This window comes from Salvia hispanica, chromosome 3 (genome assembly GCF_023119035.1).
Source record: "Salvia hispanica cultivar TCC Black 2014 chromosome 3, UniMelb_Shisp_WGS_1.0, whole genome shotgun sequence".
Classification (NCBI taxonomy): domain Eukaryota; kingdom Viridiplantae; phylum Streptophyta; class Magnoliopsida; order Lamiales; family Lamiaceae; genus Salvia; species Salvia hispanica.
The window spans coordinates 12,753,082-12,769,015 of record NC_062967.1 but is presented as its reverse complement, the minus strand read 5'-3'; the positions used below and the strand labels follow the sequence as shown (position 1 = coordinate 12,769,015).

At 33.3% G+C, this 15,934-nt stretch overlaps 1 long non-coding RNA gene across 1 annotated transcript; it reads right to left on the bottom strand.

The window, feature by feature from the left end:
• Nucleotides 1–235: 235 nt before the first annotated feature.
• LOC125216952 lies at nt 236–1,676 on the bottom strand. The gene is made up of 2 exons (XR_007175522.1): nt 1,268–1,676; nt 236–619 (listed from the first exon to the last, which is right to left on the bottom strand). It is a non-coding gene; the product is annotated as an uncharacterized LOC125216952 (long non-coding RNA).
• Between the last annotated feature and the right edge of the window lie 14,258 nt (nt 1,677–15,934).

Below are 15,934 nucleotides of genomic sequence, written 5' to 3'. Positions count from 1 at the left end.
TTTAATTGGTGGATAGAGTAGTAGGTTGTTTGGTTCAGCCCGTGTAGGATTATTGGGCTTATTTCAAGCGTTTGGTTCAACAAGGGAGTGAAGGAAACAAAATGTCATCTGACTAAATTACCCTCTCATGTGTGGACTGCGTGGAGTCGTGAACTGAACCTGCATTTAGCAATCACAATCCTCATCACATTGAGGAACAGAGCAATAACAAAATCTTGAAGAAATCAGGACAAAGTTGGCAAGGGAAATCAACAATTTACACCAATACATAGAAATGGGGAGAAGATGAACAAGTATGTGAACAAGTATTAGGGACGGCATTACTCCATTCACAATTGAAAATCAAAGGCTACAAACGCAAGTTTCACAGAACCAGACCAGACCCCACTTTCCCGTCAAACACTAACCGGATTGGATTTATCAAACAAATCAGCAGATGCACAATCCCATTACATACCATTACCTCAGGGGAGAACTCTACTACACATAGTTCACGAAATCCACAACCACATCCGCGGAGTCAGACGAGCAGAGCACGAATCAGGTCCTCAATCATCACTACCGCGGCCTCCATCTCCTTCCTCCTTTTTTCCCCATTCCACAGTAAGCAGTAGCAATACTCAACATGATGAAAGAATGAGAGGAAGAAGGGTTAAGGATACAAAGTAATGTGGTTGCAGAAAAATGGATTTTTGAAAAACAATCAAAAGTCACGAAATTAGGAAGCAAAATCACAAATACGCAACAGCAACACACTAAATCCTCCACAGCAATACGCAACACGGATTGGAGAAGCTAAAGCCCATATGCGGTTAATGGAAAACACAAATTAATGTTTGTGAGCAATATGAATTTTGAGAAAACAATACATAGGGAACCTAATTAACTACTGCACAAATCAAATCTCAAATCACGACTGCATATACTCCGATTATATATACATCGGGTAGTCTCCGTCGGACAAGGCACATACAATCGATGTATACGCGATTCCCATGAACGACCTACTACCGGAAATTCGGTGAAGAAATTTACAGAGGACCACAAACTTGATGCGGAAATCGTTTCCAAACATTCACAACCACACACAATTCGCATATTCAAAACATTCCCCAACAGATTGAGCTCCTAAACAATGCAATTCGGCTGTGCAAATTGTAAAGCGCAGGGAGAAAATTGTTCAAATCGGACCCAATTTCATACATCAACACCAAATTCATAGTCAAAGCTACCAGATTGAACCAAAAAAATCGAGAATTCGACATACCCGGATGAAGGTAGTGCGAAGGAGCCGGAATTGAAAAGAGGACGACAATCGGGAGTGAACAGTTATCCTCGCCGGCACTGTGCCGACCAAATTTGACCTTCGTCGGTTCACAAGATGCAATTTTGCAACGGCTGCAGAGGGCAATTTCGGCCAAATACCTTCCTCCCCTTGTAATCGGCGAAATCGTGAAACTAATACCACTCCCCTCTCTCCTCTCTGATTGTGTTGACACAATTCTGCTGATACTAGTATATGCAAGTGTGAAACCCGGTTGTTTATTCCGGGTCGGCAGATTGGTATTAGAGCTACCAAACGACGGTTTAGGAGTGGTGGAAGGGGTGTTTCAGCCCAAATGAGGGCTACCAGACAAGCCCTAGTAGTATAGAAATGTAAAGGTTTGTCAAAGGTATTTTTCACAAGTGCCTAGACTTGATGTACTCTTAGTATATTGTTAATTGACAATATTAAATATACAAATATAGAAATAAGTTAATTCGTGCATCGCACGAGGGTTAATGCTAGTATATATAAAGTGAGAGTTTTTAGAAACTTTTTTAAATGCCAGTTTTGCCCTTTTTGGCAGGAAACTGTGTATTATAACTACTGCATTTTTATGTTTTTTTTATAACAATTTTGTGTCGATATTATAAAATCTTGTTAGATATATATAGCTTGATTGTAGTATTTTCGGCTATTTTGTGGAAAGTTGTGTAGAGGCAGGCCTATTATCTGCTATCTTGAAGGCCTACTTTTTATATACTATTCTATTAGGACTCGTTTGATAAAAAAGATGAGATATGAGAAGATATGTAAAATAAAATAAGAAATACGAGCTTCATGTCAAGATATGCAAAGATATGATTTTTTTTTTATTGTTGTTTGATAGATCAAAAATTATCTAAATTTGTATAGTATATTAAACAACATGGCTTATCTTGACAAATTGGTGAGTTACATAAACATGGTTAAAGTTATAACTTTGGTAAGATTGGGTAGGGCCTTGTCTTATATTGGACTTTGAGTTAAGTTTAACTATGATATCAAACAATTAGAAATGTTCATATATAATTCTCTATCTTGATATTACTAACTTATCAAACACGCCCTTACAATATTTACTACTCCATTTACTAAGTATTACATTATGTATTTATTCCATTCTTTCAAGCCATTCCATGCTCCTTTAGACCTCTTTGCAATCGATACCTGAAAAATTAAATACATCATTAGTTAAAATCCAAGCAAATTTTCAGAAGTTATTATAGTTTTTTACTAATACCCCATTTTCCATTTAAAGAATTAACTTTTAAAGAATTAACAAGGATTTTCCAAGCAAACTATTATCCCATTTAAAATAAAATGTATATCATTTTCTTGATAATTTAATTAGTTTCCATTTCACTAACCATTATTGAAATCTATAGGTGAATATAGGAGTTATTATAGTTTGTTACTAATACCCCATTTAAAATAAAATGTATATCATTTTCTTGATAATTTAATTAGTATCCATTTCACTAACCATTATTGAAATCTATAGATGAATATAACTCAAATCAGACTGTATTGAGAAAACAATTCAAGAAAATGTATTGTTTGATGGAATTGAATATGTATATGTTACTTAGTTCTCTACTAACCATGTCTTAAAGCAAATAGAAATTCAATTGAAATCATATAGTTTTAAAGTTTCTTACCTTTTTCAGATTATAATGGTTTGTTATTTATGCTGAAGAACTGGAAGCAATCTTTGTTCCATCTTGACAAATCTATTTTGATTCAGCTTTAATCCTTCTGAGTTCCTGTAAGGTACACAAAAAACTTATACATTAAATTTCTTCCTTTGATTTTTATAGTATTGTTTTACAAAAGAGTTTATGATTATATGTACATTGAGCAAAGGATTGAGGCATGCTCATTATTAATACCTTTTTCTGTTAATTTACAGCTTCAGTCTTAAAAACCTAGATATGGTAGTAATATTTCCTGCACATAATCATTGAGTTAAAAAATTTTCCCTGAAAAGATTTAGTCCATGAAAATTTGTCCCATTTTTCCATTTCCGTCCGTCCCCCAAAATTTGTCCCATTTCACTATTACCATTTTTGGTAGTGGACCTCATATTCCACTAACTCATTCTTACTCACATTTTATTATAAAACTAATATATAAAAGTAGGACCCACAATCCACTAACTTTTTCAACCCACTTTCCATTACATTTCTTAAAACCCGTATCCGGTCAAACCGGGACGAATTTTCGTGGACGGAGGGAGTATAAGATTATCTTTAATCTATAAAATTTGCTTACTTTTTATTTGCTCTTCTTTCTGCCTACCATTTGTTCAGGTTGTAGACTTGTGTAGATTTTCACGCGTCATCATCAATGTGTGCCCTTATGTAATCATCTATATCTACATCTATATCTATATCTATATCTATATCTATACTATGCAGTTTATTAAAGTTACTATAATATCCTTTTTGGAAGTTACTATAATATCCTTTTTGGAGGGAAAATGATAAAACCAGTATTTTTTTATGTGAAGAAAGAGAGAGACGGAGGGGGGCAGAATAGAGAAACGAGAAGAGGGGGATTGGGGAAAAAATTGATCTAGTGAAACGATAGCTTCTCATAGAAGATTAAACGCTTATATAAATAAACACACTTTCGCACTATTAATCTCCATTTTTTTTGGTACTGATTTCTGATTTCATCATTTTTAATTTTGATTGCAGCAGAGAAAAGCTCTTGGAATCCAGCGACAGCTCCGACGACGGATGACGAGCGCGGCAAGACCGAGGGAGGAGGGGTGGTGGCGGCAAGGCGGCGGCTGGCTCATCGCCGGCGTCGGAGGACAGGAGCACCAGCCAGCACAGGCCGTGGAGGTGCTCGTTCAGACACACAAAGAACTCCACGGCGCCGTTGAAGCAAGGCGGTGGAGCTGCGAGTCAGGCGGCATGGGCGGCGAGGCTGGCCGAGGCAGGCGAGCTGCGAAGTAGCGAGGCGGAGGGAGCACCGATGAGGGAGAGAAAGAGAGAGAGAAGAGGAAATGGTGGCGCCTCCGCGTCCTCGGTTGTCTTCTCCGGGCGAGCATACTGGCGGAGTGGGTGTTGGGAGAATTCGTTCTACAATACACCCTACGGCACAACTCCCTCCATTTCCTCATTGCCGGACGTTATTTTCTGCCTGAGTACGGACAAGGAGACCAACAGAGGAAGGGTGATGGAGGAGCGGCGAGGCAGAGCGGAAGCTGTGGCGGCTATACTGGCTGATGGGCTTGCCGGCGTGGCGGCGATGCAAGAGTCAATTCCGCCGATTGAGAGAGAAAGCGAGATGGAGATGGAGATGGAGATTGAGAGTGAGAGTGCAGCGCCGATTTGGGGGAGGGGGAGACTGCGGCGCCGATTTTTCATGTAGGGATTTGTAGGGAATTTTAATTTATGGTGTACTATTATTTGGGTTTATTTATGTTGGATATTAGTTTAAGGAGTGTATTATTTAGGCTTTATTTGTGTTGAATTTTATGATTGAAAATTTATAAAAATTTAGAGTTTCAAATTGGGTGTTATGGCTATAGGGATGTATTAAGATGACAACCCTTTTTATTGTAACACCATATTACCATTTTAGGTTATTGGATCTGAAAATCGTGTGCTTGTTATACTGCCATGTGTAAAAACACGGAGGGATAAAATAGGAAATTTCTAATTTTACGTTACCAGATTGCAGTGTTATTCATTGAATATTGCAATCTTACCACAACAATATTGCAGTTTACCACGACTGCAATATCTAATACAGTAGACTGCAACTCGTGTTCGGTTCACGAAATTTAATTCTAGGCGTCCATAAATGAGATCTAACGAACTATATTGGTGGTATGATGTTATCCTATCCATGGTGGCACCATAGTGCACCCCTGTATATATCATTATATTTATGTTTTAAATATTAGGATTTAATTCGGACTATTAATTTATAAGACTTTGTATAAATCTTTTTAATTTAAATTCTCTTTTGTAATTAAATTTGTATATTATTATTTTGCCTTTTATTAGACTTTTAATTTAAAAATATAGGTATAATTATTGGAAATTGTTGTATAGTAAAATGAATCTTTAACTTGATGAATTCAATAATAAAGTTGGAGGTTTTCTATCTAAAAATAAATAAAAAATTAATACTTGGAACTAAAATTATTTAGTTATTAATACATACTCAATTGTTTGCAAATTATGTTTATATTTTTCATAAATTTAAACTTGTGAAAATTCTTTAAAGAGATCAAATCTCTTAGAATTATAAAATTCAGAAAAAAATACTACTCCCTCCGCCTGCCATTAAATGTTCAATTTTTCCTTTTTCGTCCGCCCGCCAATAAATATCTCATTTCAACAATAATGCATAATTTTTTAAATGTTTTATTCTAATTATTACATTTTCTGAAATGGAAACATCGTTATTTCTACTTTATCATTTATCTTATTATATTCATTCTCTGCTCAATTTTATAAATTTATACTTATAAATATATATTTATATTCAAGATATATAATTTATAAATATATTTATATTTAAATTACTAGAAGTACACATAGTTATAATTGAGTTGATTTTGATTTATTCTACTACTAGATAAGATCATTTTGTTTATGACTTTGAGTTCTATTTCTTTTTTATAATTTTCAAAATATTATCATGTACTATTGAATTTAATTTTTATAAAAATGCATTTGTTAATTGTGATTTTTCTTTATTTGTATTTCTTATTCTATTTGTTGATAAAAATCTGGTTATCAAAATTTACAAAAATTAAAATAAAAATATCAAATTTCATCATCTGAACGTCTTTGGAATATATGCAATTGAGATCTCGTTGGAATCCTTATAAAATTATCTTTAATTTGATATATTTTTTGAGAAAAAATAATTTAAATCAACAGAGTTACGTAAATTTAAAATTTTAAGATGATTTTAATGAGAGAGAATTGACATTAATACCTTTTAATTTTATTTATTAATTTTTTAATTAAAAATATAATCTATGTGACATTATTTCAACTATTAGATCTTCTAATTTGATAATTAAGATTTAATTTTAATTTTGAATTGTTAAATAGTTAGCCATTTATTACCTCCTACAATAAATTAATCAATCTTGCAAGTTCCAACGTACCAACAAATGAGCAAATCATAGTATAAAGCTTTATTTTTTCCTTAAAAAATTGCTCAATCCTACTACTAATAATAGACATAATATGACTCGCTTCTATTTTAACAAATATATAAGCAACCAAGGTCAGAGATTGAAAGCTCGACAACTCTTGGCGTGAAATGAACAGTCAGTTTCCGTTGGCGACGGAACTGAAAATAAAATTGATATTTTATGTGTTAATATAATAATAAAAATTAATTAAATACATAATTTAGTATCAATCTTGAAATTAGGAAAGAAAATATCTAGTCAAAACCGAATAAGAATAATTGAAAGTTGCCTTAGTTATCAATATTCAGGATTTTACGAGATATCCAAAGCTATAATTATATGACTACGTGTATATTTACCCTGTCTGTATAATTAGGGCTAAACAAAAATTTATGTATGTGTGCGGCCGACTCCATAGATAGTTCCATCACGCGCCCCGCCATGAACAACGATGTGTTGATTGAGATTCTCTTACATCTGCCAGTCCAATCTCTCCTTAGATTCAGAGCTGTATGCAAATTTTGGGCTGATGTCATCAATTCGTCGTATTTTCAAAAACTACACACTCACAGCAACAGATCAGATGACATGGTATGTCTAGAAGTAATTTTATCCGATGTTGGAATTCAAGTCCAACACAACACAAAGTCATTAATCTCGTGTAATACCGACCAGTTGAAGAGGTTAGGGTTAACCTCTGATCGAGTTTCATTATTTGGGCCAGTTAAATTATATGGGCCAATTAAGGGTCTAATCAGTATCAACCTTGGGCAATATGACCATTCGTCCAGCCAAGTGAGGGAGCCCATAGTCATATGCAACCCTTTTCTAGGCCAATTCAAGGTTCTCCCACATCTTATTACAACCTCTTCGTGTAGAATATCCTCCCACTCAGTTGCAGTTGGTTTCGATGAAGATTACAAAGTAGTGCAACTGTCGTTTTGCAATAAGCACTATCGTCTCCACGCCTATGTGTACTCAATAAGAACAGATTCATGGAGGGACTTGGCCTTTGATTATGATTTAGGATTTTTTAGTCCTATAAAATCAAGGTGCATGGATGGCCACTTTGCCCACTGGAGAGTGACGCGAGGAGAACTTGAATCGGAGATACTAAGCTTGGATATGAAGAATGAAGTGTTTAGGAAAATCACGTTGCCCGCGGATAAATTTCATCATACGGATAGTACGATTTGGGCAAAAGATAAGCACGTGTTTTTGCTCTTTGATTTCCCGCTTAGTTTAGAACTTGGTAAATTAGTGTATATTTATGAGTCAGAGATGTGAGGGAAGCGAATTGACTTGGAAGTATATTATGAGCGTAGAAGTGCCCGACACTAGTATTGGGATAATACCTCGATGGAGGACTGGTTTTTCTATAATTGAGATTGCGTGTCGCACATTTGTGTATGATTATCGTGCAAATAAATTCGTCTACTATCATCAGCTGATTGGCGGCATGTCATCGACCGAGTATAAAGGTAGCTTTGTTTCACTTGAAAAAGAGAATTGATAATTAGTCTTGTTATGTTACATTATTAAACTTCAATTTTAATTCTAGCATTATTTTTAAATTTTCTATTATATTTTTTTTATGTTCATATGAAATGCTGTGATATAGCATAGATTTCAATTCAAGCATTTTTTTTAATTTTCAGTTATATCTCTTCTTTTATGTTTAGATGAAATGTTGAGGTATACTATAGGAAACACACGACGACATAGACTCTCTTGTAGAAACAAAAAATGATCAGTGTTGTTATCTTGTAGAAACAAAAAATATGAGACATTCAAATAGAAAAAAACGTCAATAAATTTGGGGAACAAATGTACTTCTGTGAAGGGTTTCCGTTGTCAGGCAGGCCGTTCTTGCTGCACAATTAGTCACTTGAATATTATTGGGCTATCTGTGTTTTAGTGTTGGGCCCAACTAATGGATGGAGTGGGCTATCTATTGCCGAGAGTCCACTCTAACTAGGGGTGGGTAGGTAAGGTATACCTTACCGAAACCACCATACCGTATACCTTACCGTAAATACGGTATGCGAAAAAGTCATACCTTTACCTTACCAAAGTTTTCGGTATACCGAACTTCGGTATACCTTATATTCGGTATGACAAATTTCATACCGATACCGTACCTCATTTTCGGTATACCGTACCGAAGTTCGGTATACCTTATTTTTGCGGTATACCCGACTTTCAACATCAATTAAAATAGAAAATTAGAGTTTTTAAAATATTATTTATAATTTATAATTTTAAAAATAAATTAAATATAATTTATTCATAATTATATTTATATTTCACAATAGATTTATAATTTAAAAATATATAAAATATATTTTATATACAATTGTGTTTATATTATTGTGGTATATACCTTAATTTACGGTATATACCGTAAACTAAGGTATATACCGAATTTCGATATGCAGCGGTATACCGCGGTATTTGAAAATTCATATCGTTACCTTACCGCAATCTTTCGGTAAGGTATCATACCATACCGAAAGTCACGGTATACCAAAAAAACGGTATTTTCGATATTTTTTCGGTACGATAAGACCGGTTTTTCGGTATTTTGGTATTTTTCCCCAGCCCTAACTCTAACTAGGAAGTAATTAAACAGAAGTCCAAATTAAATAGACAAATCAATCATAACAAAACTTATCTGTGTTTTAGTGTTGGGCCCAACTAATGGATGGAGTGGGCTATCTATCGCAGAGAGTCCACTCTAACTAGGAAGTAATTAAACAGAAGTCCAAATTAAATAGACAAATCAATCTTAACAAAACTTATTTAGTTAGAAACAAGATCTTAAAATTAGTGGTAAAATGACTAATAACTTAAGCTTAAGGTCTCAAGTTTGGACCCATGGCCTCAATTTTTTTTTGTCGATTATGTGTATGCTTAGCCGTACAAATTTTAATCGAAGTCTTAGAAATATACAAATTTTAACTAATTGTTCAATGGTAGGAAAAATTAATCTCCACTAAAATATAAACTGTTGTGTAATATAAATAAATATAAATTCTTTTAAGAATTGTGCTAACCAGATTAGTCCGTTCGATCTAATGGGTTGACCCGGTTGAGGGTGACAACCCGTTAGAATTTGACTAGTAATTATGTGGTCATGCTACACTAAATTTTACCATCAAAACATATTTAAATATCTTTATACTAATATATATTATATTTCATCGGGAAGTTATGATCACATATCAAATTAAAAAAAATTTAAATAATCAACCACAATGGGATGGACGATAGGTCGGACGATGATCATTCGCCCTAAAGTCCGCACCCTATCCATGGTCAGTGTGCATGGGGCCTGGCATCACCTGCTCACCTGTATTGGCGGATGATATGCCACAGTCGATGCTTAGAGCATGGCATTGTACACCCTATTGTGGATGCTATTAAGAAGGAAAAGGCAAAGCCCTACCCACCATCCTCCTTGTCCTGCCACCTACTTTACTTTGTTGTATATTTTTAATATAACTAGTGTCGCACCTGTGCTACGCACAGATTATTACTCCCTCCGTCCTGCTTTAGCAGTCCCATTGACTTTTCTGTCATCTTTTTGTAAAAATGATAAAAAATAGTTAAAAAGAAGAAATGGTAAGTTAAGAGAGAGAATAATATAAAGAAGAGTCAATGGGACTGCTAAAGCGAGACAGAGGGAGTATATTTTAAAATATTAATTTTCAATTTTAAATTAATTGAACAAAATTAGAATCAATATTAACAATGAACAATATTTTAAAATATTAATTTTCAATTTTAAATTAATTAAACAAAATTAGAATCAATATTAACAATGAACAATATGAGTTACAATTTTAGTTATATGAGAATTAAAAATCTATACAAATCTATATTGAAGCATAATAAAGTGAAACAAATCACATAATATAATGTTTTAAACATTAAATCATGGAGTAAGAAGATAAAAAGCTGTCACAATAAAAAATTAAACAATGGATAATTACTCATAATTTTTAAAAACTTCTTTATACACTACATTAACTTTAAAATTAAAAACAACCTCATCATTATAAAGTAAAACCTTCAATTCTTCACAACTCGTCACTCTCCAACAGAACCCATAGGTAAAATAACTCGTTTTTCATCTCCAAAGTCCCCCGCCTCACCTAAAACTACCATAAAATACCATAACTTTAAAAAGGAACAAAATCAATTTGCAATACATAAAATCAATAATCAATATGTATAGCTAGTTTCGTCCAACAATTTGTATAGTTTTCAATAAAATTAAAGAAAAATTAAATTATACATTCTATTTACCAATAGGAAGTTAGGAACAATACTTTCATATGGCTCAACCTACTTATAGATATGTATAAAAAAATTAGGCAATTATAATTTCAACATAAATTTTTTAATATGGATCACTATAAAGTAACATAGATAGACTAAAAATCTAATTATTGCTAAATTATAATTATAATTATTAAAATACAAAAATAAAGAAAACGGTGGTAACATCAATCTAAAAAAGAAAAATATAGTAATGAATGAAAGTGGATGGAAAGAAATGAAAAATATAACTAAAAAGAAAAAAAATACTAATAAGTTCATATAATATTAAAAACAAATATGATGTTTTATCAAAATTGATATATAAAAATGAATGGAAAAAACAAAAAATATAATTAAAAAATGTTAAGAAACAAAAAATATAGTAATTAATAAAATGAAACGGAACGAAAACATAATTAATTGGAAAAAAATAAGCATGTAAATTGTTGCTTGGAAAACCAGGAACAATGCTGTTTCTTAGAAAATATGCGAAGCATTACGGGTTCTGCCAATGTGTTGCTCTTGGTATTATTTTCGACTAAACACCTGCAGAGAAAACAATGCATGTAAATGTTGTCAATATCAATATTCTTCTAGCAGATAAGATTAACATTTGTAGGTTACGACTATTTACATATTACACATTTAATCTCAAACATAGAATAAATATAATATACAATTAACCAAACTAATAATCATAAAAATATCGAAAAAGATTAAACTAAAAAATGCAAATTGGGCACGCGTCCGCCGACATAAAAATGATGCTACATATAAAGGCCACCACATCGTCAACCGTCCCTCGTCTACGACCCCTCCACTCCATTCCCTAATACAATATGCCGTTGAGAAACGCAAACAAAAAAAAATACAAAACCACACTGAGAAGATAATTTCACAACTAAAGAACATGTATTTATAAATACAAACCAAAGACAACATCAATATTTTAAACCTTTCAAATTCCATCGTACCTCACAAAAAAAATCCCTCATTTATATAGTAAATCAATACTCCTAACAATTAATACAAATAGTATCAATTAGGAAACGCCTAAGTGGTTTTGTAAAAAACGCATAAATCATTAATCATATCATTAATCATTATTTAGTGAAATTGGCTATAGTTTTTTTAAAATGTGTAAATAGTTTATAAAAGAAAAACGTTTCAAAAGGTATCAATTTAATCAGTGACCCAATTAAATATGTGTAACTGCTATGGCTAAATTATTTTATGACATTCATTACACATTATATTCATTATACTTACTACAAATATCTAGATTTGCCCAAAAGTTCTAAATATTTAAATTTAAACCCAAAAACTAATAAATATTTAATATTAAGGCCAAAACTCGTCTTTTATATATGTATAGATTAATGTTCTATCTTTGACAATGTTTCCCTCGTTACCTAACTCTATTAATGAATTGTTCGGAGGATGGTTATTGTTTAGCAATATTCAGTTTCATTTTCCACCATTTCACCCGGTTGTTATAAAGCTAATCGATCTGTAATATGAACCTAATTAAAGTAATGAACAGATGGACTAGCAAATCAATCATCAATTATATATATAATGACTAACTTTATGACAATGTGAACCTAATTAAACAATTGAACTAGCAAATCAATTATATATATAATCGGCCTCCCTCGATAAAAGATAATAGCGCCAAATTTAGTTTGCTTGTTTTGCATTTGGATATTACGTCATCTACATCACAATATACTTGCACTATTCACGTCATCACGTGATTACACTCGTGCATGCAAAAACACGGAGTACTATATGGAGTATTAAACACTTACACTATTGACAATTATTTTTTATACTTTCGATTAAATGTGTTATTATGACAAATGTTAAATATTTCATTCATAAAAACTAAAATTACAAAACTTAAAAAAAATTACATAATTTTAGAAAGAGGGAACATCTTTTTTGGTCCACGAACTTTGCCAAAGTATCATTTTAGGTCTGTGAATTTTGAAATTATCATTTGAGGTCCATCAACTATTAGTTAAAATCATTTGAAGTACTTTTTTACTATTTTCAAGTTTTTCTGGACGAAAATACCCTCAATATCTTTTAGGTATATTTTTTTAATAAACTTATCATATACTCATATTTTTTTATAAATATCTTTACTATATATTTTTGATGAATTTTCTAAATATAATTTGACCTTCAATATAATCACTTAATTTTGTACATGCAAGAAAATATCCTAATTTAATTTTTTATTATTAAAGAAAAGTTCTTTATTCAACCTTCAATATTATCACTTAATTTTGTGACATGCAAGAAAATATCCTTATTTAATTTTTATTATTATTAAAGAAAGTTCTTTATTCAATTTAAAAATTCTTTAATATAAAAAATTGAAGAAATAATTTTACTTGCATTTGCATGTCACAAAATTAAGTGATAAATATTGAAGGTCAAATTCATCAAAAATATATTGTAAAAATATTAATAAAAAAATATGAGTATATGATAAGTTTATTAAGAATATATATCCTTTAAGGTATTGAGGGTATTTTCGTCCAGAAAAACTTGGAAATAGTAAAAAAGTACTTCAAATGATATTAACCCATAGTTAATGGACCTTAAATGATATTTTCAAAGTTCACGGATCTAAAATGATACTTTGGCAAAGTTCGTGGACCAAAAAAGATGTTCCCTCTTTTAGAAAATGAAATTAAAAAAATAATACAAATCAACCTCGTTGATGCCAGACAAGTCTCTAGCCATGGTCGTGTAGATCAACTGGCAGTGTTCAATCGCGTGGATTAATTGTAAAGTAAGTTTGCAAAAAAGTAAGACATAGCAAAAACGTGGCCGTGACAAGAGCTATAACAGTCCATGGGCTCTGAAATTTGGTGTTCAGGAGATCAGCCATCCACGTCCTCGCTTTGTTGTTGCAGTGCTCCTCAATCCTCATCTTCACGTCACGAAAAAGGCCAAAGTTTGAGTATCCATAAGTGTCGATGCTTTTAAACAATTCAACCACCTTTTCATCGCTCGCCAACAAGCTGTACAATATGCCTTTCTCCCGCAGCACTTTCACATCATTAGCATTGTGGATCAGCGGTTTCATGAAATTAAAGTAAGTCGTTACAGCATAGTCTGTGTGTGTCTCGGGAGACATCTCGAACGCAATCATATTTGAGAAGTACACTTTGGCATTGTGTGTTACGTAGAAGGAAGGAAGTTGGAGTTGAGCGTAGAAGGCGAAGGAGAGGAACTTGAAGTCCGTCAAGCAATATGAACTCCGCCGAAAATGGATGCCCTTTGCTTTGAGATCCGTCACCGACCGAAACGGACTGTTCAGCACTTTCCACACAGCTCTTGAGCTTTCATTTTCTACCTTGGGTTGATTATATTTCTTGACAAACTGCCAAAAATAACTTGATTTCTCTTGGGACTCAGCAAGGCTGAGGAGGGCGCGGCGCGAGGCTTCCACTAGGTGAAGAGGCTCTTCTCCCTTTCCATTTCCCCATGGAAGTTTTGTTTTCCTTGTGTTACCCCCCAAAATGTTGGGCTGGTCCCATTATGTGAGAGCCCAACTCAAGTTGGCCCAAAATAAATGGGCATATTTCTTTTTTCTTTAATGCTAATTATGTGAGAGCCCAACTCAACTTTTTGTGAAAGCTTTGCATCTTCCAGTTTTTGCTACTCAAAAACCCGAGTCTAAAAGTGATGAAGAATGGGAGTTTGAACATCATCAAGTGTGTGGCTTTATTCGGCAATTTGTTGAAGAGAATGTTTATCACCACGTTGATCAAGAGACACATGCTCGCACACTATGGGATAAGCTTGAAAATTTGTATGCTTCCAAGTCAGGCAATAACAAATTATTCTTACTTAAGAAGATGATGATGTTGAGATACAAAGATGGAACATCTATAGCTGATCATGTGAGTGAGTTTCAGAGTTCATTAACTCAATTACTCGGCATGGGGGTCACATTAGATGATGAGATTGTAGGACTTTGGTTGCTTGCTACTCTACCAGATTCTTGGGAAACTCTAAGGATTTCACTTATTAATTCAGCTCCCAGTGGTATTGTGACTTTGGAAATCGCCAAGAATGGAGTGTTAAATGAAGAGGTGAGAAGACGGTCGTAGGGTTCTTCATCGCAGTCAGAGGTTTTGGTTACCGAAGACAGGGGGAGAAGCAAAAATAAAGGCAAAAAAGGCAGAGATAAAAGTCGTAGCAAATCAAAATCAAGATACAAGAATATTAAATGTTATCATTGTGGTAAGCCTGGCCATATTAAGAAAAACTGCTTCAAGTGGAAGAAAGAGAACAAAGCTGGCCGAGATAAATCAGAAAGAAAAGAAGATGAAAAATCTGATTCTGTTGCTACTACCACTTCTGATGATGATTTGCTAGTTGTTTGTGATAAAAATGTGATCAACCTAGCATACGACGAGACGAGTTGGGTGATTGATACCGGTGCTTCACTTCATGTCACGTCAAAGAAGGAGTTCTTCACATCTTATACTTCAGGTGATTTTGGAGTATTAAGGATGGGCAATGATGGTTTAGTGAAGGTTGTTGGCATAGGAGATGTTTTCTTAGTTACTAATAATGGAACAAAGTTTACACTCAGAGATGTCAGGCATGCACCGGATATTCGTTTGAATTTGATATCTGCAGGAAAGCTAGATGACGAGGGATTCTGTAATACATTCAGTGAAGGGCAGTGGAAATTGACTAAAGGTTCTTTAGTTGTGGCTCGAGGTGTTGGTTTTGCAGCGGAAATCTATTTAGTTTGATTGAAAGATTTACATCTAAACATGCTTTTATCTGATTGTAAACTAGAAACATGTTCATAAGCATATAATCAAGATCATACTGAATATATATATGCAATTAAATAGAACGATTTACCGTATGAATTCAAGCAATTGAATTCGAACTCCTTCTTCAATCGATCTCTACCACGGATCTTCTGATCTGTTCCCTTTAACTTGGAATTGACCTTTTTGTGGGCAAAGCTTGTCAAATCCTCAAAAGCCGGAGAAGAATTGGAGACAGAAATCTCTAAGGAAGAAGAACCCTAGTAATCGATATTTCTCTCACAGATTTCAGAGAACTAAAAATATCGGTAGAATTATTAT